At 40.3% G+C, this 24,370-nt stretch overlaps 1 protein-coding gene across 7 annotated transcripts in view; it reads right to left on the bottom strand.

The window, feature by feature from the left end:
• CAPN13 (calpain 13) overlaps positions 1-23,937 on the bottom strand; it is a 107,517-nt gene extending 83,580 nt beyond the window's left edge. For all 7 annotated transcript variants that reach the window (XR_001918821.1, XM_018055476.1, XM_018055475.1 and 4 more), the window contains exon 1: positions 23,763-23,937. The gene's annotated coding sequence lies outside the window, so the exon portion shown is untranslated. The remainder of the gene's footprint in view (positions 1-23,762) is intronic.

Here is a 24,370-nt window from a genome sequence, read left to right as displayed (position 1 = left end):
TTTGTTTTCTACCCTTCAAGCGCTGCAGGGCCATTGAAGATCCATTTGTGGGATTACAGAGCAAGTTGGAGGCCACGTGGCAGAGTGGAGAGGGTCTGAGACAGGGCGGAGGTTGGGAGGCTGCTGCATTTGTCCTTGGGAAGGTCAGTGTTACGGCAGTGGTCATGAAGATGGTGGAGAGAGAGATTCCAGAGTCATTTTATAGGTAGAATATATAGGGCTTGATATAGGTAGAATATGGGGATGTGGGGTAGGAAAAAGGAAAGGCAGTGTGATGAACAATCAAATAAGTTTTGCGTTTGCTTTCTGCTCTCACCACCTACATATCCAGTTCCGCAATCGTGAGTTAGTATTCAGCCCTGTGAACCTATTTCTCCACCTGCACAGGTTAATGATACCAGTCTTGGAGTGTTTATTGCTGTATTAAATGAGGTTGAACCTAAAAGACTGAATAATGCTCAGTCACTTCAGTTCAGTCGCTCAGTTGTGTCCGACTCTTTGCGACCCCATGAATCGCAGCATGCCAGGCCTCCCAGTCCATCACCAACTCCCGGAGTTCACTCAGACTCTTCAGTCATGTCCAACTCTTTGCGACCCTGTGGACTGTAACCCACCAGGCTCCTCTGTCCATGGGATTCTCCAGGCAAGAATACTGGAGTGGGTTGCCACGCCCTCCTCCAGAGGATCTTCCCCACCAGGGGATCAAACTCATGTCTGCCTGCATCTCCTGCATTGCAGAGGGATTCTTTACCCACTGAGCCACCTGGCAACAGTAGGCAGCCAATAAATGCCAGCGTCCTAATTTCTCTGAAGAGAAGTCAAGGAAGTCTGGGTTTTCTTGTTCAGGAAGCTACAGGGGTGTAACTGCTGCCATTTAACAAAATGTGTATCACACCCTCCATCTGCTAGACAAGCTGCCTTGGACCTGAATCCACACTTACTAGCTGCGAGACTTGAAAAGCCTATTTAGCTTTTAAACTAGTACTTTTCAAGCTTCTTTGACCAGAGTCTGTTAAGGTGACACAAAAGACCGCAAGGTTCATATGTCCTATCCATACCTACTTCACAGTGAAAAAGCAGTCAAATGATGATAAAGAACTAGAGAGGAACATGAATGAACAACTCATAAAGAAAGAATATGAGCTTATAAACAAGATTTCAGATCACAGAAAAATATGCAAACAAAAAATAATTTATAATTTTCTTATAGTTAATATATAATAGTATATTGCAAATTATTTAGATAACACAAATAAATACACAGAATAGCATCAATGAAGTATCATTGCACACACATATTTAGAGAGAATTATATATACAATTGCCTAATAAATGAAGTAAGAATAACTTATATGTGAACTACTAGGTTGGACCATATGAAAGCAAATATGGGGCAATTTTATTTGGTTTAGTCCTATATGATATATATATTTCTTCATTCTAGTTCTTGGAAAATAACAGGTGAAAATATGTCAGTGTACCACACCACTCACTATAGGGTTAAGAGGAAAACCTACAACAAATTATGTAAGAGTGATAAAGCTGAAATAACAGTCAGGTACAATTCAAGAACAAGAAAACAATAATAGAATTTGGTTTCCAAGTAAAGACAAGGCAACGACACCTGATAAGGGAGAGTTGTGAAAATTGTGGGTCTGCACATGCTTAGGGATGGTGGAACCAATACAGCACCACCAGGCCATTGACCTATGATTATGGGACTATTCTTAAGCAGCTCTTAATTACAGCTAAAAATGAGTCAGAAGAGTTTGGCTTGACTTCTCCACGAGAATCTTTAAAAAAGGCTTTCTGTTTGGGGATCAGATCCAGGCTCATCTGCAGGGCCCTTACTGCCCACTGCTGGGCAGTGGGCTGGGTAGCTTTAGGAATCACCCTTCTAAGACTCTCTTTCCTCTTTTGTGAAATGGAGATGACACTAATAGACAAGCTATAGAGCTGTGGTGAGACTCAGATGAAACCATGCTCGCTGAATGTTTAGCACTGACTGATCAACAGAAACTGGCCACTGATCAGTGGTTATTAGCACAATTAACATTACTATCATTTTGGCCATGAAAGGACATGCAGAGGTCATACACCCTGTAAGAGGAGGACTTGCTCTTATGGATGACGGGCCAGGCCCAAAAGGGCCAGCATGGGTAAGGGGCAGGAGTGGTACACCAGAGCCGTGTCCTTGGCTTTGCCACTGCTCTGTATCCACTAACCAAGAGTGCAGTGAGGAAGGAGAAGACTCTGGGGGCCAGGTGGCAGACCTGGTTCCATTGCCGCCTGGCCCCGTTGCTGGAGAAGGTGGTCTGCTACTTTGGGAGGGAGGAGAATACTGATGGGAAGAGAGAATAGGCTGGAAGGGAGCCTCCATAGGCACAGGTATCACACCTACTGGGTTCACCTTCTTGCTCTCTGAATTGGTAATGGCTTTGCCAGGGAAGATCCCGTAAACTTGCTTTCTTAGGCATGAAGGGTTTACAGAAGTTGACAACATCTCCCTTTTGCGTGCAGTAGAAAAGGCCAAGCAATATTCCCACCTGTCACTTTGGCAAGGACTCTTTGGCTAATTCCTTTTCTTCTTTATCATGCTTGCTTCACGTTGCAAAATAAACAAAGGCAGGAGAAGACTCAGCTATCTTAGAAACAGAAAGGAAAAAAGAAAGATGGAAGACCTACCCGATAGTCAGAATATACCTAGTCTTGCTGCTGCAGTATCCTATGGACCTCAAAATGAAAATGGCACAGGAGAAGCTAGAAAAATGGCAAAAAGAGTTGAAATCAAGTTCTTTTTTAAAACTGAAGTATAGTCGATTTACAATATTGTGTTAGTTTCAGGTGTACAGCAAAGTTTTTTCCAGACATATATGTGTATATATATACACATATGTCAGGTTATTTTCCCATATAGGTTATTATAAGATATTGAATATGGTTCCCTGTGCTCTATAGTAAATCCTTGGTGTTTATCTGTTTTACATATAGTAGTTTGTATCTGTTAATCCCATACTCTTAATTTATCCTTCCCCATCTGGTAGTCATAGGTTTGTTTTCCATGTCTGTGAATCTTTCCTGTTTTATACATATTCACTTGTATTAATTTTTAGATTCCACATATAAATTATATTATATTTTTCTTTGTCTTATTTACTTTTTTAGTATGATATTCTCTAGGTCCATCCATATTCCTGCAAATGGCAATATTTTGCTGGCTGAGCACTATTCTACTGTATATTTATATATCTTTTTAAACCATCTGTTAATGGGTGCTTGGGTGCTTCCGATTCTTGGCTATTATAAACAGCATTGCTATTAACAGTGGAGTACATGTATATTTTTGAATTAGAACTTTCATCTTTTCCAGATATAAGCTCAAGAGTGGGATTTCTGGATCATATGGTAGCTTTATTTTTAGTTTTTTACTGGTTTTCATAGTGACTGTACCAATTTACATTGCTACCAACCGTTTACAAGGGTTTCCTTTTCTCTGCACCCTATCTAGCATTTATTATTTGTAGACTTTTTAACGATAGCCATTCTAACATAAAGAGAAGATGGACGAAAATTAAAAGACTTCAGAAGAAAAAAAAAGTCCCAAAGTTAAATGACTTCAGAAGATTCCAACTCAAGTTTTTATTCTGCCCCTTATTAGTCATATGAGCCCAAAGACGTTTTCTAAGCACTTAGAACTTCAGTTTTCTTTTCTGTCAAATGGGTACAATGATACTTTGTTGAAAAATAAAATGAAAAGATAGGTGGGACGAGATATAAATCATGAAGCATTATACAAAGAAATTAATTTCTTATTTCTCTGACTCCAATAAACTTGTCCTAAGCTTTCATGCATTTCTACCACTCAGAGATGGATAGCTGTAAGAATACATGGGCTTCTTTAGTGGCTCAGATGGTAAAGAATCTGCCTGCAAGGCTGGAGATGCGGGTTCAGTCCCTGGGTTGGGAAGATCCCCTGGAGGAGGGCATGGCAACTCACTCCAGTATTCCTCCCTGGAGCATCCCATGGCCAGAGGAGCCTACAGTCCATGTAGCCCATGGACAGTGGGCTACAGTTCATGGAGTAGCAGAATCAGACCCAAGTGAACAACTAAGCACAACACAGCACAGCCAAAGTCTTTAAACTTTACAAACAATTGCATTTGTTAGTTTTTAAAATAGACCATTTTGATATATACGAGAATAGAGCTACCCTGTGTTCGAGGTCAGGGGCAGCGGCCGAGAGGAGCTGCCCTGCGTCCGAGGTCAGTGGCGGCCGGGAAGAGCTACCCCACGTCCGAGGTCGGGGCGATGGAGAGGAGACACCCGCATCTGAGGTCAGGGGCGGCAGCTGGGAGGAGCCACCTTATGCCCAAGGCCAGGGGTGGTGACCCTGAGGAGCCACCCCAGGCCCGAGGCTAGGGACAGCAGCTGGAAGGAGCCACCCATGCCCAAAGCCAGGGCCTGCAGCTGGGAGGAGCAACCTGAGGAGCGGTGGCTATGCAGGCACAGGAGGGCCTAGAGGAGCTATCCCACATTGAAGGTCAGGAACGGTGGCGGTAAGAAGATACCCCTCATCCAAGGTAAGGAGCAGTGGCTGTGCTTTGCTGGAGCAGCCGTGAAGAGATACCCCCACCTCCAAGGTAAGAGAAACCCAAGAAAGATGGTAGGTGTTGGAAGAGGGCATCAGAGGGCAGACACACTGAAACCATACTCACAGAAAACTAGTCAATCTAATCACACTAGGACCACAGCCTTGTCTAACTCAATGAAACCAAGCCATGCCTGTGGGGCAACCCAAGACGGGCGGGTCATGGTGGAGAGGTCTGACAGAATGTGGTCCACTGGAGAAGGGAATGGCAAGCCACTTCAGTATTCTTGCCTTGAGAACCCCATGAACAGTATGAAAAGGCAATATGATAGGATACCAAAAGAGGAACTCCCCAGGTCATTAGGTGCCCAATATGCTACTGGAGATCAGTGGAGAAATAACTATAGAAAGAATGAAGGGATGGAGCCAAAGCAAAAACAATACCCAGCTGTGGATGTGACTGGTGATAGAAGCAAGATCCGGTGCTGTAAAGAGCAATATTGCATAGGAACCTGGAATGTCAGGTCCATGAACCAAGGCAAGTTGGAAGTGGTCAAACAAGAGATGGCAAGGGTGAACGTTGACATTCTAGGAATCAGCAAACTAAAATGGACTCGAATGGGTGAATTTAACTCAGATGACCATTATATCTACTACTGCGGGCAGGAATCCCTCAGAAGAAATGGAGTAGCCATCATGGTCAACAAAAGAGTCCGACATGCAGTACTTGGATGCAACCTCAAAAATGACAGAATGATCTCTGTTCGTCTCCAAGGCAAACCATTCAATATCACAGTTATCTAAGTCTATGCCCCAACAAGTAAGACAGAAGAAGCTGAAGTTGAACGGGTTTATGAAGACCTACAAGACCTTTTAGAACTAACACCCCAAAAAGATGTCCTTTTCATCATAGGGGACTGGAATGCAAAAGTAGGAAGTCAAGAAACACCTGGAGTAACAGGCAAATTTGGCCTTGGAATGCAGAATGAGGCAGGGCAAAGACTAATAGAGTTTTGCCAAGAAAATGCACTGGTCATAGCAAACACCCTCTTCCAACAACACAAGAGAAGACTCTACACATGGACATCACCAGATGGTCAACACCGAAATCAGACTGATTATATTCTTTGCAGTCAAAGATGGAGAAGCTCTATACAGTCAACAAAAACAAGACCGGGAGCTGACTGTGGCTCAGATCATGAACTCCTTACTACCAAATTCAGACTTAAATTGAAGAAAGTAGGGAAAACCACTAGACCATTCAGGTATGACCTAAATCAAATCCTTATGATTATACAGTAGAAGTGAGAAATAGATTTAAGGGCCTAAATGTGATAGGTAGAGTGCCTGATGAACTATGGAATGAGGTTCATGACATTGTGCAGGAGACAGGGATCAAGACCATCCCCACGGAAAAGAAATGCAAAAAAACAAAATGGCTGTCTGGGAGGCCTTACAAATAGCTGTGAAGAGAAGAGAGGTGAAAAGGAAAGGAGAAAAGGAAAGATATAAGCATCTAAATGCAGAGTTCCAGAGAATAGCAAGAAGAGATAAGAAAGCCTTCCTCAATGATCAATGGAAGACATAGAGGAAAAGAACAGAATGGGAAAGACTAGAGATCTCTTCAAGAAAATCAGAGATACCAAGGGAACATTTCATGCAAAGATGGGCTCGATAAAGGACAGAAATGGTATGGACCTAACAGAAGCAGAAGATAATAAGAAGAGGTGGCAAGATACACAGAAGAACTGTACAAGAAAGATCTTCACAACCCAGATAGTCATGATGATGTGATCACTAATCTAGAGCCAGACATCTTGGAAAGTGAAGTCAAGTGGGCCTTAGAAAGCATCACTATGAACAAAGCTAGTGGAGGTGATGGAATTCCAATTGAGCTGTTTCAAATCTTGAAAGATGATGCTGTGAAAGTGCTGCACTCAATGTGTCAGCAAATTTGGAAAACTCAGCAGTTGCCACAAGACTGGTAAAGGTCAGTTTTCATTCCAATCCCAAAGAAAGGCAATGCCAAAGAATGTTCAAACTACCACACAGTTGCACTCATCTCACATGCTAGTAAAGTAATGCTCAAAATTCTCCAAGCCAGGCTTCAGCAATACGTGAACCGTGAACTCCCTGACGTTCAAGCTGATTTTAGAAAAGGCAGAGGAACGAGAGATCAAATTGCCAACATCTGCTGGATCATGGAAGAAGTAAGACAGTTCCAGAAGAACATCTATTTCTGCTTTATTGACTATGCCAAAGCCTTTGACTGTGTGGATCACAATCAACTGTGGAAAATTCTGAAAGAGATGGGAATACCAGACCACCTGACCTGCCTCTTAAGAAATCTGTATACAGGTCAGGAAGCAACAGTTAGAACTGGACATGGAAAAACAGACTGGTTCCAAATAGGAAACAGAGTACCTCAAGGCTGTATATTGTCACCCTGCTTATTTAACTCCTATGCAGAGTACATCATGAGAAATACTGGGCTGGAAGAATCACAAGCTGGAATCAAGATTGCCGAGAGAAATATCAATAACCTCAGATATGCAGATGACACCACCCTTATGGCAGAAAGTGATGAGGAGCTAAAGAGCCTCTTGATGAAAGTGAAAGAGGAGAGCGAGAAAGTTGGCCTAAAGCTCAACATTCAGAAAACAAAGATCATGGCTTTGTTTTTAATACTTTTTAATATGCTATCTTGGTTGGTCATAGCTTTTCTTCCAAGGAACAAGCATCTTTTGATTTCATGGCTGAAGTTACCATCTGCAGTGATTCTGGAGCCCCCAAAGATAAAGTCTCTCACTGTTTCCATTGTTTCCCCATCTATTTGAGTTGCAGTGATGGGACCAGATGCCATGATCTTAGTTTTCTGAATGTTGAGTTTTAAAACAACTTTTTCACTCTCTTCTTTCACTTTCATCAAGAGGTTTTTTAGTTCTTCTTCGCTTTCTGCCATAAGGATGGTGTTATCTGCATATCTGAGGTTATTGATATTTCTCCCAGAAATCTTGATTCCAACTTATGCTTCATCCAGCCCAGCATTTCTCGTGATGTACTCTGCATAGAAGTTAAATAAGCAGGGTGACAATATACAGCCTTGACGTACTCCTTTCTCGATTTGGAACCAGTCTGTTGTTCCATGTCCAGTTCTAACTGTTGCTTCTTGACCTGCATACAGATTTCTCAGGAGGCAGGTGGGTGGTCTGGTATTCCCATCTCTGTTAGAATTTTCCACAGTTTGTTGTGATCCACACAGTCAGAGGCTTTGGCGTAGCCAATAAAGTGAAGTAGATGTTCTTCTGGAACTCTCTTGGTTTTTTGATGATCCAATGAATTTGGCAATTTGGTCTCTGGTTCCTCTGCCTTTTCTAAATCCAGCTTGAACATCTGGAAGTTCTCAGTTCACATACTGTTGATGCCTGGCTTGGAGAATTTTGAGCATTACTTTGCTAGCATGTGAGATGAGTATAATTGTGCAGTAGTTTAAGCATTCTTTGGCATTGCCTTTCTTTGGGATTGGAATGAAAACTGACCTTTTCCAGTCCTGTGGCTGCTGCTGAATTTTCAAATATGCTGGCATATTGAGTACAGCATTTTCATAACATCCTCTTTTAGAATTTGAAATAGTTCAACTGGAATTCCATCACCTCCACTAGCTTTGTTTGCAGTGATGCTTCCTAAGGCCCACTTGACTTTGCACTCCAGGATGTCTGGCTCTAGGTGAGTGATCACACCATCATGGTTATCTGGATCATGAAGATCTTATTTTTATATTTCTTATGTTTATTCTTGTCACCTCTTCTTACTATCTTCTGCTTCTGTTAGGTCCATACCATTTCTGTCCTTTATTGTGCCCACCTTTGCGTGAAATGTTCCCTTTGTAACTCTAATTTTCTTGAAGAGATCTCTAGTCTTTCCCATTCTATTGTTTTCCTCTATTTCTTTGCATTTATCACTGAGGAAGTCTTTCTTATCTCTCCTTGCTATTCTTTGGAACTCTGCCTTCAAATGGGTATATATTTCCTTTTCTCCTTTGCCTTTAGCATCTCTTCTTTCTTCAGCTATTTGTAAGGCCTCCTCAGACAACCATTTTGCCTTTTTGCATTTCTTTTCCTTGGGCATGGTTTTGATCACAGCCTCCTGTACAACATTATGAAGCTCCATCCATAGTTCTTTAGGCTTTCGTCTATCAGATCTAATCCTTTGAATCTATATCACTTCCCCTGTATAATAATAAGGGATTTGATTTAGGTCATACCTGAATGGTCTAGTTGTTTTCCCTACTTTCTTCAATTTAAGTCTGAATTTGGCAATAAGGAGTTCATGATCTGAGCCACAGTCAGCTCCTGGTCTTGTTTTTGCTGACTGTATAGAGCTTCTACATATTTGGCTACAAAGAATATAATCAGTCTGATTTCGGTGTTGACCATCTGGTGATGTCCATGTGTAGAATCTTCTCTTGTGTTGTTGGAAGAGGGTGTTTGCTATGATCAGCACGTTTTCTTGGCAAAACTCTTGTTAGCCTTTAACCTGCTTCAATTTGTTAGCCTTTGACCTACATAAGCTATGTAGACTATGAAATATCATAATCTCACGAACACTCATGATCCTAACACCAAGGTTATGAACACGCCAATACTTATGAAGGTACTTGTGCTTTCCTCTCCAAAAGGAGGCCAAAACCAGAATGTTGTATTTATCATTCTCTTGCTTTTATTGAAAAACAGGTTTCTCACATATTTATGCATTTCTATATTGAATTATTTTACTTTTCCTTATTTTTCAGCTTTTAAAAATTATAGAGAGGAGTTCCAGTTCCTTTATGGCAATGTAAGAAGCCCCCTATACAATCTACCTGATTATAACTCCTGATTATAACTGTAACTATAACCTCTGGAAACAATAAAAACTGGGAATCTGAAAACAAAAGCTGGCAAATTGTACAGGGGAGTCAAAACTTGGAGAAGAAACAAGCAGGAGGGTGAATTTCCAGGTCTTTGATTTTTCCCTCTCATACTTTTGCTATGAGGACGGGGCTCAGTCATCAAGTGTCCCAGTACAGATAACTGAAGCTTTGATGAACACCCTGCTGTTTTTCTGGGAAAGGAATTCCTACAGACCTGGGGGGAAAGACTCTAGGGGAAAGAAGCTGAGAAGAGAGGGCACTAGAGAATGAGATTGTCTAATTATGTTAGCAAGCTTGCACTTGTTTTAGCCTAACCTATCTGTATTATAGATGTGTGGTCCAGAGCCAAATCAGTACAGCAGAGCTTTAAAGAAATAAATTGATATTTGAGTCACTTTCCACAGAAGGTGAGCTAGAATGTATACTCTGAACTTAATAAAATTGATTCCTGCTCCTAAAAATAATCAACATTCCCCAGAAGATTATAACAGAACACAAAATCTATCCAACATAACATCCACTTTGTCCAGAATATAATCTCAAACTTCTCAAAACAAAAGAACTAAGAAAAGCTGACTTATTTACAAGAGAAAACACAGCTGACAAATGAGAATGTCGCAATGATTTAGATGTGGAAATTACAAAGAAAAGGTTTTAAAGCAACTACTAAACTATGCTCCATGAAATAAAGGAAAGCACACTAGAAATGAATGATAAGGTAGGCAATCTCAATAGAGAAACAGAAGTTATTAAAAAAAGGAAACAAATCGAAGCTAAATTTTGAGTTGAAAAATATAAAATCTGAAATAAAAAATTCACTGGATGGGCTGAAGAGCAGAAGGAAGGTGACAGAGGAAAGAATATGTGGAATGAGGGAAAAGATCAATAAAAAGTATCTATCCCAAGAACAGACTGAATAAAACATTGAAAATAAAGTAGAATATAACCACAGGGAGACACATGATGTAATATCAAAATGTCTGATTTATGTGTAATTGAAAACCCAGAAGGAAAGGATCAAGATATCAGGGCAGAAAAAGTACCTGAAGAAATAATGGACCCAAACTCCCCAAATTTGATGATAAGTTTATGAACTAGAGAAGCATGCAAAGTCAAGCAAACCATAACTAGACACATCATAATCAAGCTGTTGAAAACCAAAGATAAAGAAAGAAGTTAGAGAAAAGAAAGAAAAATTCTTGAAAGAAGTTAGAGAAAAATAACACATTAAACAGAAAGGAAAAATGGAGACAATACTGACAAATTTCCTATCCAAAGCCATGGAGGACAGAAATCAGTGGAGTAACTTTAAAAGGCTGAAAGAAAGAAATGTCAACCTAGAATTCCATATCCAGTGAAAATTTCAAGAATAAAAATAAAGACATTTCAGATAAACAAAAATGAAGAGACATCATGCAGAGACATGTCTCAGAAGAAATAATAAAAGAAGTAATAAATAAATAATAAAGAACAGTAATAAATCATAAAAGGGAGTAATAATAGGGAAAACTGAATTTTCAGAAGTGGTATATAGTAAATATCTTAATAAATATATAAGACTATTTTTCCTCTTAAATTCTTTAAAATACATATGTGTGTAAAGCAAAAATTATAACATTATCAGGAGAGATTTTAAATATATGCAGGTATAATTCATATGATAACTATAACATAAGGAATAGTGGAAGGGAATTAAAGGGATGCATATGGTTGCAAATATTCTGCATTTTAGAATGCAATGGTACAATAGAATGAGAAAGGTTAAGTATGTGCACCCTAATTCCCAGACAACCACTAACAAAAAGAGATATACCCAAAATCCAATAGGCAAATTAAAATGGAATACAAACACATATTCAAATAATCAACAGAAATCAATTAAAGTAGAAGATGGATAAAACAAATAAAATAGACCTAAATCCAACCATATTAATAATTAAGTGTTAATTTAATTCCAGTAAAAGTCAGAGATTGACAGTAAGACTAAACTATTTTCTGCCTATTAAAGACATACTTTAAAGGCAAAGCCATAAATAATTTGAAAAAAAAAAGGACAAAAAGAAATATAAGTGGAAAAAAGTAATCATAAGAAGGCTGGTGTGAATGTTTTTAGTAGATTGATTAGTCAGACTTCATAACAAAGAGTGTTACCAGGGATAAAATTACCAGGGACATTTAATATTGGTAAAAATACATCAGAAAGAAATAAAATCATAAATGTGACCTAATAATAGAAACTGAAAATATATAAATCAAAACTTAACAGAAATAAAGGAAGACAGGAACAATACCACAATCACAGTGAAATTTCAGCGTGCATTTTTCATCATCTAGTAGACAAACTAGACAAAAACATTAGTGAAACAGAATATCTGAATAACACAATCCATCATCTCAGTCTAACTGACGTACATACTACTTTATACATATAAACTGTAGTATATACTTTCTTTGCAAACGTGTGATACATAATCACCAAAATAAACAATATGCTGAGCCATAAAACACTATTATTTCCAAGGACCAAATCTCATAGAGTATTCTCAAACCACAACAGAATTAAAATTAGAAATGAATAACAATGTTTAAGAAAACCCCAAATATCCAGAATTAAACACATTTCTAAATAGTCATGAGTCAAAGGTGATATCATAAGGGAATTAAGAAAACTCAAAAGAAGTAGAAGGCAGTAAATAAAGACAAGAGCAGAAATGAATGAAGGAGAAAAACAGTAGAGTAAATGAACAAAGCAAAAGCTGCTTCTTTGAAAACATGAACAGAATTGACAAACCCAAAATCAAATGAGGAAAGAACAAAAGAGTGAGAACACAAATCACCAATATCATCACTGATAAGAGTTCTTTCTCATCACAGATTTTATAAACATTAGAGATCTCTATGGTTTTTCCAGTGGTCATGTATGGATGTGAGAGTTGGACTGTGAAGAAGGCTGAGCGCCGAAGAAGTGATGCTTTTGAACTGTGGTGTTGGAGAAGACTCTTGAGAGTCCCTTGGACTGCAAGGAGATCCAACCAGTCCATTCTGAAGGAGATCAACCCTGGGATTTCTTTGGAAGGAATGATGTTAAAGCTGAAACTCCAGTACTTTGGCCACCTCATGTGAAAAGTTGACTCATTGGAAAAGACTCTGATGCTGGGAGGGATTGGGGGCAGGAGGAGAAGGGGACGACAGAGGATGAGATGGCTGGATGGCATCACCGACTCGATGGACGTGAGTCTGAGTGAACTCTGGGAGTTGGTGATGGACAGGGAGGCCTGGCGTGCTGCGATTCATGGGGTCGCAAAGAGTCGGACACGACTGAGCGACTGAACTGAACTGAACTGAAGAGATACTATGAGCAAGTTAAGGCCAACAAATTTATAAGTTATATGACACAGATACATTTCTTGAAAATATAAAATAAAAATATAAATTTAACAAAGTTGACAGGAAAAGAACCTAAATAACCCTATATCTAATCAAGAAACTGAATGTGTTATCAAAAGCTTTCCCCCAAAGAAACTCTCAGACTTAGGTGGTTTCACTAGTGAATTCTATTTTACCGTCAATGGAAAATAGCACTAAGACTATAGGCTTCTTCAGAAATGAGAGAAGAGAAACAGTGCTGAATGTATTTTGTCAGGACAGCATAACACTGACAACCAAGCCCTGTGAAGGAATCCACCCCCACCTTACCCTTCACCAAATTATGAATCAGCATCCCTCGTGACCAGAGATGGCAAAGATCCTTAAAAATGTTTAGCAAACCAAATCCAACAATGTAAAAAAGAAAAAAGGGTAATACATCAAGACTTGGTTGAATTTATTTTAGGAATGTAAGGTTGGATTAACACATAAAAAAATCAGTGCAATTAACCGTATTAAAAGGCTAAAAAGAAAACCAATAATTGAATTAGAATTATTTCACAAAATTCAACATATATCTATGATAGAAACTTTCAAAGGAAAGTTACCTAGAAAAAGTAGGTAACCTCCTCAAACTGATGAAGGACACCTATGAAAAACCTACAGCTAAAATCATACTTAATGATGGAAGAGTGTATTTTTCCCTTTTGATCACAATCAAGGCAAAGATGCCCACTGTCACCACTTTTAGTTAACATTGTACCAGAGGTCCTTGCCAGTTCAATAAGAAAATAAAAAGCAAAAATATTGGAAAGAACAAAAAAAGATCAGAAGGAAGAAAAAAATGATCCCTACTTGATATTTGGAGTTCAGAAACAAAATCTACAAGATAACTATTAGAATTAATAATTGAATTTGAGGTCACAAGATACAAGCTGCAAACAATAAGAAAATAGTAGCATTTTATTATATATGCTTGGGGAAAAATTTAACTAAAAGCATCCAAGCTCTCCATATCAAAATTACAAAATATTGTGACAAGAAACTAAATAAGACCTAAATAAACAGAAAGATAGATCAGGTTCATTGATTAGATGGCTAAGTATTACAGTTCTTCCAAAAGATTCAATAAAATCCCAACCAAAATTCTAGCATGCTCTTCTTTTAGAGATTAATAAGCCTATTCTAAAATTTGTATCTAAACACAAAAGGCCTAGAATAACCAAAGAATTTTTTAAAAGGAAAACATTGGAGGATTTAGCCAACTTAACTTTAAAACTTGTTATAAAGATACAGTATTGGCAAAAAGACAGATGAATAGATCAACGTGGCAGAGTAGAGAATCCAGAAATAGACCAAAACATATGTGGTCAATTAATTTTTGTCCAGATTCCAAAGCAATTCAACAGGGACAGAAATGTATTTCAAAAACTGATGCTACAGCAACAAGATATTCACTTGGGGAAAAAAAGTAAACACAAACCCTTCCTTCATACAATATACACGAAAGCCAATCAAAAGGATCACAAGGATATTTTGGAAGAAAATATAAAAAATATTTGCAATCTTGGGGTCTTTTATACACACAAATATTAGCCTTATAAGAAAAAAATGGATAAATAAAACATCATCAGAAGTGTAAAAGACATCATTAACAAAAATGCAAACCATGACCAGGAGAACAATATTCATATGAAGCACATATGTTAGGCAAAGGACTTGTATCAGTTCAGTTCAGTCGCTCAATTGTGTCTGACTCTTTGCGACCCCATGAACCACAGCACGCCAGGCCTCCCTGTCCATCACCAACTACTGGAGTTTACCCAAACTCATGTCCATTGAGTCAGTGATGCCATCTAACCATCTCATCCTCTGTCGTCCCCTTCTCCTCCTGCCCTCAATCTTTCCCAATATCAGGGTCTTTTCAAATGAGTCAGCTCTTCACATAAGGTGGCCAAAATATTGGAGTTGCAGTTTCAACATCAGTCCTTCCAATGAACACCCAGGACTGATTTCCTTTAGGATGGACTGGTTAGATCTCCTTGCAGTCCAAGGGACTCTCAAGAGTCTTCTCCAACACCACAGTTCAGAAGCATCAATTATTCGACATTCAGCTTTCTTTATAGTCCAACTCTCACATCCATACATGACTACTGGAAAAGCCATAGCCTTGACTAGACGGACCTTTGTTGACAAAGTAATTAATGTCTCTGCTTTTTAATATGCTGTCTAGGTTGGTCATAATTTTCCTTCCAAGGAGTAAAAGTGTCTTTTAATTTCTTGGCTGCAATCACCATCTGCAGTGATTTTGGAGCCCAAAAAAATAAAGTCTGGCACTGTTTCCACTGTTTCCCCGTCTATTTCCCATGAAGTGATGGGACCAGATGCCATGATCTTTGTTTTCTGAATGTTGAGCTTTAAGCCAACTTTTTCACTCTCCTCTTTCACTTGCATCAAGAGACTCTTTAGTTCCTCTTCACTTTCTGCCATAAGGGTGGTGTCATCTGCATATCTGAGGTTATTGATATTTCTCCCAGAAATCTTGATTCCAAGCTTGTGCTTCCTCCAGCCCAGCGTTCCTCATGATGTACTCTGCATAGAAGTTAAATAAGCAGGGTGACAATATACAGCCTTGACGTACCCCTTTTCCTATTTGGAACCAGTCTGTTGTTCCATGTCCAGTTCTAACTGTTGCTTCCTGACCTGCATACAGGTTTCTCAAGAGGCAGGTCAGGTGGTCTGGTATTCCCATCTCTTTTAGAATTTTTCACTGTTTATTGTAATCCACACAGTCAAAGGCTTTGGCATAGTCAATAAAGCAGAAATAGATGTTTTTCTGGAACTCTCTTGCTTTTTCCATGATCCAGCGGATGTTGGCAATTTGATCTCTGGTTCCTCTGCCTTTTCTAAAACAAGCTTGAATATCTGGAAGTTCATGGTTCACGTATTTCTGAAGCCTGGCTTGGAGAATTTTGAGCAATTCTTTACTAGCGTGTGAGATGAGTGTAATTGTGCTGTAGTTTGAGCATTTTTTGGCATTGCCTTTCTTTGGGATTGGAATGAAAACTGACTTTTCCAGTCCTGTGGCCAGTGCTGAGTTTTCCAAATTTGCTGACATATTGAGTGCAGCACTTTCACAGCATCATCTTTTAGGATTTGAAATAGTTCAACTGGAATTCCATCACCTCCACTAGCTTTGTTCATAGTGATGCTTTCTAAGGCCCACTTGACTTCACATTCCAGGATGTCTGGCTCGAGATGAGTGATCACACCATCGTGATTATCCGGGTAGTGAAGATCTTTTTTGTACAGTTCTTCTGTGTATTCTTGCCACCTCTTCTTAACATCTTCTGCTTCTGTTAGGTCCATACCATTTCTGTCCTTTATTGAGCCCATCTTTGCATGAAATCTTCCCTTTGTATCTCTAATTTTCTCTAAGATATCTCTAATCTTTCCTAGTCTATTGTTTTCCTCTATTTCTTTGCATTGATCACTGAGGAAGGCTCTCTTATCTCTCCTTGCTATTCTTTGGAACTCTGCATTCAAATGGGTATATCTTTCCTTTTCTCCTTTGCTTTTCGCATCTCTTATTTTCACAGTTATTTGTAAGACCTCTTCAGAGAGCCATTTTGCTTTTTTGCATTTCTTTTTCTTGAGGATTGTTTTGATCCCTGTCTCCTGTACAATGTCATGAATCTCTGTCCATATAGTTCATCAGGCCCTCTGAATATATAAAAAACTCATAAATAAAATAATAAAAGGAAGATAATCCATTTAAAATGATCAAAAGATTTGATCAGACATTTTACCAAGAAGTATACAAAAACGGGCAGTAACCAAAATGAAAGAAATGATCCACATCTTGTCAGTTAAATGGACATTAACACCACAATGAGATACCACCATACCTGCAGTAGAAAGACTAAAATTAAAAATGTTGACTTTACTAAGTATTGGTGAGGCAAAATGGAATGGCTGGAACTTTAACATACTATTGGTGCGTATATGAAATGATATGTCTACTGAGTGGGATTTCTGGGTTTCACTTGTGCATATATTCAACTTCACTACATATGCCTCAGTATTTTCTAAGGTTGTTAACAATTTATAATCTCACCAGTGATATAAAAGAGTTCCTGTTGCTCTATCTCCTCATTAATGCTGCATATTGGCAGGATTCTTATTTGTATCCATATGATGGGAGTGAAATGGCAACCCCTTGCAGTCTTAGTTTATGTCTCCCTGAAATTACTGGTAGACCAAGCATCTCTCAAAATGTTTATTCTTGTACTCCCTCTTGTATGAGATGAATATTCACATCTATGCCTATCTGTCTGTAAGTTATATTTTTCTTATGGACTTGGAGCCATTCTTTATTTACTCTGGATATTTCTATTTTGTTGGTCATATGTGTTGCAAACATCTTCTCCCAGTTGGTGGTTTATTTTTTTACCTCCTTTATAATGTCTTTGGATGAATAGAGATATTCATTGTATACAAATATAAACATGTTATGAATCTTTGCTTAGAAGTTTAATTTTTATAAATTAAGCCATATGTTAATTCTTATGGGAACCTAATTTAAGAGACTTTGTGAGAGTTTCTCTTTCTAAAAACAGGAAGTTCATTTGTAATTTACACATTCATTCCCCAAAGTATTGATTAAAAATTTTTATGGCCCTATAATAATGTTTTTAAGAAGTATGATATTCACAGCAAAACTCTGAAATGAACTTGTAAAGAAGCACTATGATATTCATAGCAAAATTCTGAAATGAACTTGTAAAGAAACACTTTGAGTACTTAGGAAATGGTGCATGTTTTTCTAGAGGCAAATAGTGCCTTACCAAAATCAATCATTTAACTTTCTCGCTCTTTTTCTTTTTTTTTTTTTTAAATTCTAACATCAGACTTCCAACTTTAGAATAATAGAAGAATACCATATATACGGTAATATGTATATGATTGATTTATATACATATAGATAGACAAAATATATTGATTTTTTAAAATTGTTCAATAAAAATCATCCTTTATTCCTTATATACAAGATGGTAAAATCAACCTAGACTGAGTAGGTTGTATGTGTCCTGTAGTATTACATAGAAGCGCAGTGCAGCATAGCCCAGTAAAGTAAAATATAATAAAATATAATTCACAGTGTGAACCAGAAATCACAGATGAATGATTTCAGATTATCTTGGAATCATCATACTGTAATAGTCACAAAACTCTGTCCCTTGCATCAACATTTTTATCTTGGTCCTGGATGAAGATGTTGAAGTGAAAAGGAACATACTTTTCAACACTTTCATCATTTCTAATGATAGAAAGAAAACATTACAATTAACCAAGCAGATGGCAGAGACATCTAAAGGACCTCAAAATCGAGAAGATGGAATTTAACCAATGAAACTGCAAAGCTGTCTTCACATTTTAAAGTTAATTGCAAGTAAATAGTGAGTGGGCTCTGCCTCAGTTAAATTTCATTTCAGAATTATTTTGTGTGCCTTATTTGACTTCCTGTTTTAAATGAGGCAATGTGGTGAAAGATTGGACACAGTCTGAACTGCTGTCACAGTAGTAAGGGGTTGCTGTGGAAAGGACACTTTCAGCCCTCTAATCAAAGCTGCCCTTGACCCCACATGACCATCTAACCCACTGTGTTTAGTTCTGGGGGGCCACACTTTAAGAGAAACATCAACATCTTCAACAGCATCCAAAGAGAGTAGCAGAGGGTACCTGGCCAGGGAGGAAGCAGTCTGCTTGCAAGGATGGTTTCCTAGTGTGCAGTTATATCCACCTAGAAAAGGTGATGACTTTTTCTAATTGGCACAAACTTGCCATCCACTAAGTACACAAGGAATCTAGAGATTAATTCCTGGGAAGTTAGAAATCTAGGAACACCTATGGGGAGAAAGACTGAACGATTTACAGTGACTGTCAGATCCAGCCCTGGAGACCTAATCCCCAGCCCTGTAGAATAATCCTGGTCTTAGAGAGCACAGATTTAACAATCTCTGGTCCTACAGGTGGAATCCCCTTTGCTGCTTCTCTAACTCCCAATACTCCCTTTCAGAAAACTGGGCTTTGCCCTATCTCTTAAAAACAACAAAAAAAAGACATCGTGGAATAGTGGTTAAGAGCATGTGGAATCAGGCTGAAACTTTGGTTTGAATTCACATATTGCTTAGTGACTAAGCAGTGCCCTTAATATCTCTGAGCCTCCTTTTCTTACATATAAAATGGACTGGAGGTGGTGGCAATAAAACCAGCCTTTTAACAGTAGTTGGATATTAAATGAGAAGTTTCTTGTAAAGGGCTTGGCCTGGAACATAACGACAACTAGGTAAGTAGATCTTGTGACCATCACCACCAGGATCTCCTCAGGTACCTACCGCCCTGCCCTGTGACAGGAAGGGGCACCTCAGGTATTGGCCAGCTACTCCTGGACTTCTAACAGTAGGCCTTCCCAGGTCCCCAGAGTTGAGTCCAACAGAGTAGCCACTAGATAAATGTGGCTTTTGAACACTTAAAATATGGCAAATGCAACTAAGGAACTGAATTTTAAATTTAATTCAATTTAATTAATTAAAGGAAATCAGTCCTGAATATTCACTGGAAGTACTGATGCTGGAGCTGAAGCTCCAATACTTTGAACACCTGATGTGAAGAACTGACTCATTGCAGAAGACCCTGATGCTGGGAAAGATTGAAGGCAGGAGGAGAAGGGGACGACAGAGGATGAGATGGTTGGATGGCATCACTGACTCGATGAACATGAGTTTGATCAAGCTCGGGGAGTTGGTGATGGACAGGGAAGCCTGGTGCGCCATGGTCCATGGGGCCACAAAGAGTCGGACATGACTGAGCGACTGAACTGAATTTATATTTAAATACCCACACACATGGCTAGCAGCTGTCTTATTAGACAGAGTCAAGGGTAAGAGAGTAATGGCAGCGATGAGCACAGAACCAGGAGGGCCTGAGCACCCCTAAGTGGAGACAGTCAAGATGAGGTTGGATGATTATAAAAGAGGGGTGCAGAAGTAGCCCTGAATTGGGCAGATCCTTTCACTTTGACCTGCAGAGGTTCTCTGCACTCAACTGCTTGTCTTCAACATTGTATTTTTGCCACTAAACCACCCAGTCCCCTCCTGTCAGTGATAGGACAGGACAGACCTCATAGTGACAGGTGCAGGGCTGGCCCTGGTGACCCAGCCTCTGGGCTGAGCTTAGCACATCCCAGCCACCAAGAGGGATGCTGTTTGCATTTTGTTCTCAATCCACTAAGAAACCGGAAGCAGCGTTCAGCTGTTCCCTGCAGGGAGGGCTGCACACAGCTCTTTCCTAGCTCGTGTTTTTTTCCAGAACAGTGGAAATATATCTGATGTAATGTAGCAGAACACGAAAAGGGACGGTTTTTCTCTTAACAAATACTCATTGGAAATGGTGCCCACACCCCACATGAGGAGCTATTTCCCACAACAGTGTTCCGGCAAAACCCATTACTAATTCCACAACTCAAATTAAAACTAACAGAGCTTGAAGGCTGGGGCTGACTGTGCTCTCTGCTGACAAGGAGCAAGGAAGGGTGCGGGGAGGGGCCCGGCGCACTCGCGTGTGTATGTGTTTAATTACACTGTTTAACACATCGAGAATAATTTAGCCACCCGAGTGGGGAAAATAAGGCACTTAACTGCTCTCCGGTGGAAAAGAGCCCCGTGCAAACCACTCTCAGCTGTGTGCCACCTCGCACACCTCAGGGCTTTGCAGGGAGAGAGAGGGTGGGTAGAAGGGTTGGAGAGAAAGAACAAAGATGGGGGAGAGAGAAGGAGGGAGAGGGGATTTGGGGCAGAGTCAAATCCACTGTGAGTGGGGAGGGCACGTGACTATTTCTCAAAGAAAGTGCATATGAGACGGTGTGAAGGTGAGAATGAACATAAATTTCGAGCTTTAAAATGGAGCTTAACACCTAGACCAGGGCTTTCCCTGGGTGGCTCCCCGGCTTCAGAATCGTCTCAGCGGCGTTCCCTGCCTTGATGGCCTGGAAGCTGTGAACGGAGGCTTCTGGCCCCTGGAAAGGCAAGCCTCAGAGGAAGACTACCCAGGGCTTTCTCTGCAGAAGGGGAAACTGAGGCTTAAGATCAGACAGGAGGTGTCTGGGCAGCATGGGGAGTAGATGGCTGTCTGGCTCCCAGCTTCAAGGCTGATGCTCTGGCCTGGAAGCAAAGCTTGTCATGGGCCCTGCTGAGGGGTATCTTACTTGATGTTTTGTTGGGGCTGAGAGGGGTCTCAGATAATCTCTAATCCAAGGGCCTTGGGAGAGCGAGTGATGAGAGAAGCCTTTCACATGGCTTCAGATTTACAGAACATTGCAGCACCCCAGACAGGAACCAGGTGGCAGAGAAGTAAGTACTCAAGATAGAACTATCCATCGTCTGCCAGTGACTCTGGGTTCAACGCCGGGCCGAGTGCCAAGGAGATGAACAGCCTGGCACAAGAGTGGCAGAAAGCAGAAACCACTCGTGTGGCCCATGGTCGGGTCTACCCCACTGTGCTCTCTAGCAGGTGCCCTCGCCATGTGGACCCAGCCTCTTCGGGGACTCATGGCTGATGGGTCCCTTCCAGGGCACCCTGTGGGGTAACAAGGAGAACCCTTGCCAGGCAGCAAGGAGTCTGAGCCACTCCATTAAGTCCATTAGCCACGCCTCTTCTCTGGCCTCCATTTCACCGTTTGGAACACTGAGCAAGTTGGACTCACTCTCTGAAGTGCTTTTCAGCTGTAACGCTTTGTGTTTCTGGAACTGAGAATGTTCTATGCACACTCCATGATACTGTTGGGCAGGCAGTGAAACTGGAATACAGTTTTCCTTTCAGTCAAGTTCATCACGTGCAAACACAGAAAATCCAAACATCTTTGCATGAAACGCTTCTCCTTCCCATCTCCCAAATGCTTTGACGTGTTACTCAATACAGAAGAGGCCTAGAAAGTTCCCAAGCAGCTTGTCGATGTATTCTGAGGACATGGCAGAGCCTTCTTCCTGGGTTCTATAATTACATGTGTCCCAGAAACACTGTGTGATGTTCAGTATAATCTCGGATTTCTGGGCACGGCTCTTCCCCCATCTATAAAGAGAGGATACACTTTCCATTTACTAATTAAACTCCTTCTAAAGCACATTAGGGGGATTTAGGAAGTTGGGGCCTGTCATGTATCAAATGATAATCTGAAGTTAAGAGTTACTATCTCCAACTCATCCTCCCCAGGTCACTCCAGATGGCTCGCTTCCCAGTGGGCCGGAACCTTATGTGCAGTCCCAGGTCCTCTTGGTCTCAACTGTCTCTGGGACCCTTATCTCTCTTTTGAGGGTTTTCTTTGAGGGCAAAGAAGCTTTTCTCACCTCTTCTGGACCAAGGTGAGGTGCCAAACCTCAAGGAGTAGGATCTGGATTTCCCAGTGATTGCCAAGGGGCCAGATGCACAAGCCAGAAGCTCAGAAGCAATAATTCCCCATGCGGCAAACTTTGAGCAATGAGAGATGGAAGACAGAAGGGAGCCTACATGTAAATTTCCTCCCTAACAGCTCTCATGTGGCTTATTCCAAGACGCAGCATTTTTTTGCAAGGCCGGTTGTAGGTGTTCTGCTTTAGCCAAGCAGCTGACTATGTCTCTTTGTGAAGAGGCATGGCTGATACATCGCCTTGTATTGCTTCCCATCCTCCTCTCCTCATTTCTTATTTCCCTCACTTTTGCTGCCCTGGGATTGCACCTCCCAGTGAGGCATTAGCACTCAAGCTTTGCCTCAAGCTTTGTTTTGTAGAGAACCCAGGATACAATAATATCAACAGTAATAACTAGAATATTTTGAGCACTTATCATGTGCCAGGTACTGTACATATATTATCTGCTAAGTACTTTACATATATTATCTCATTTAATCTTTTCAATAATTGTGTGAAGCATACACTACTGTTACATTTTAGTGATGAGGAAACTGGGACCCAGAGAGGTTATATAACATGCCCAAATGATAGCATTAGAAATCACACATGGGAGGATCAAGTGCAGAGCTCGACACAGAGTAAACCCAGGGTCAGTAGGGGGATCATTAATCTGTATATTTCTCACTAGCACCTTTTCTTCTAAAGCATTCTTTCCAGTGAATCACTCACTGAATACTACCAATGAAGAAATCAAAGAGGAAATCAGAATATACTTCAAGACAAAATGAAAATGAAAGCACAACCCTTCAAAAAATCTATGTAGCAAAAGCACTTCTAAGAGGAAAGTTTGATACAGGTTTCCTCAAGAAACAAGAACATCGGAAACAACCTAACTTACCACCTAAAAGAATTAGAAAAAACACAAACAAAACCCGAAGTCAGCAGAGGGAAGGAAATGTAGAGAGGAAATAAATGAAACAGATCAAAAAGATGATAGAAGGCATCAATGAAACCAAAAGCTATTTTTTTTGAAAAGATAAGTAATTTTGCTTATCCTATATGTCAGAAAGTATACAATGGTAAAAAAAAAAGACATGGTTCCTGCCATCAGGATGTCCCTGATGATAATGTAGCCCTCTAGGTTGTGACTGAATAAGCAGAAAGCGAAGGTGACTCGCTGATTAAGAGATCCCCTCACTGTATGAAACGACAAAGTTGAGGTTATCTTCATTTAGGGAGTCAACTCACCCTTTGCCCTAGTTTTTCTTAAAACGTACTTGGACCCTTTGCATCACAGACACCTACTTTTTTGAGCTACTGAATCCATATCTCTGGGGTGGAGATTTCAAAGCTACAGAATTGAGACAGTCTCTGAGACATTTATATGCTTACTAAAGTTTGGAGCGCTCTCTTGGTCCAAAGCCCTGAGAGGTTACTCCTCATACCCTACCTGTTTCGAAGACAGGTGTATTGATGCAGCCTGGTCAGCAGGATTCCCCCATAGGGAGCCAAGTTGGGACTAGGTGGGTCCCACAGGCTTGGCTACAGCTGCTTTGCGGGATGGAGGATAATGGAGGATACTGGTGGTGGCACAGTGGCAATTTCTTTGCAGAAATGGCTGGCTGCCCGGGTGTCTGCTTGCTTCTTCCCCTTGGGCTCTTCCTTATATGGGCACGGTAGATACCGCCCCACCTTAGTTAAACAATGACTCCATCCTGGGGCCTGGAGAGAAGATATTGGATTTAACTGCAGATCTTCCCCGAAGCCAGTCTCCACCTGATCCCATTTCACTTCCTGGAGTTCTGAGCTTTCAATTTCTTGGCTGCCTGATTTGTAAGTGCCGAATTCTAAGGTTTCCAGGTGCTAATTCAGTTGCTTTGTTAGAGCTTCAGGGACTTTTCCTTCAGAGGAAGGGCTGAGAGAAGAGGGAAGTGCCCTTCCTTGGCGCCTCTTCTCACATCCCAAGGGCCTTCACCAGGTGTCACACATCGAGAGCAGACACTCAGAGTAAGTCACACCACATGGGCTTTGTGCAGGAAGAGCATCTCCTTTTGACTA

The sequence above is a fragment of the Capra hircus genome, chromosome 11, assembly GCF_001704415.2.
Source record: "Capra hircus breed San Clemente chromosome 11, ASM170441v1, whole genome shotgun sequence".
Classification (NCBI taxonomy): Eukaryota; Metazoa; Chordata; class Mammalia; order Artiodactyla; family Bovidae; genus Capra; species Capra hircus.
Note: the sequence above shows the minus strand (reverse complement) of the source record. Positions and strands in the feature narration are given on the sequence as shown.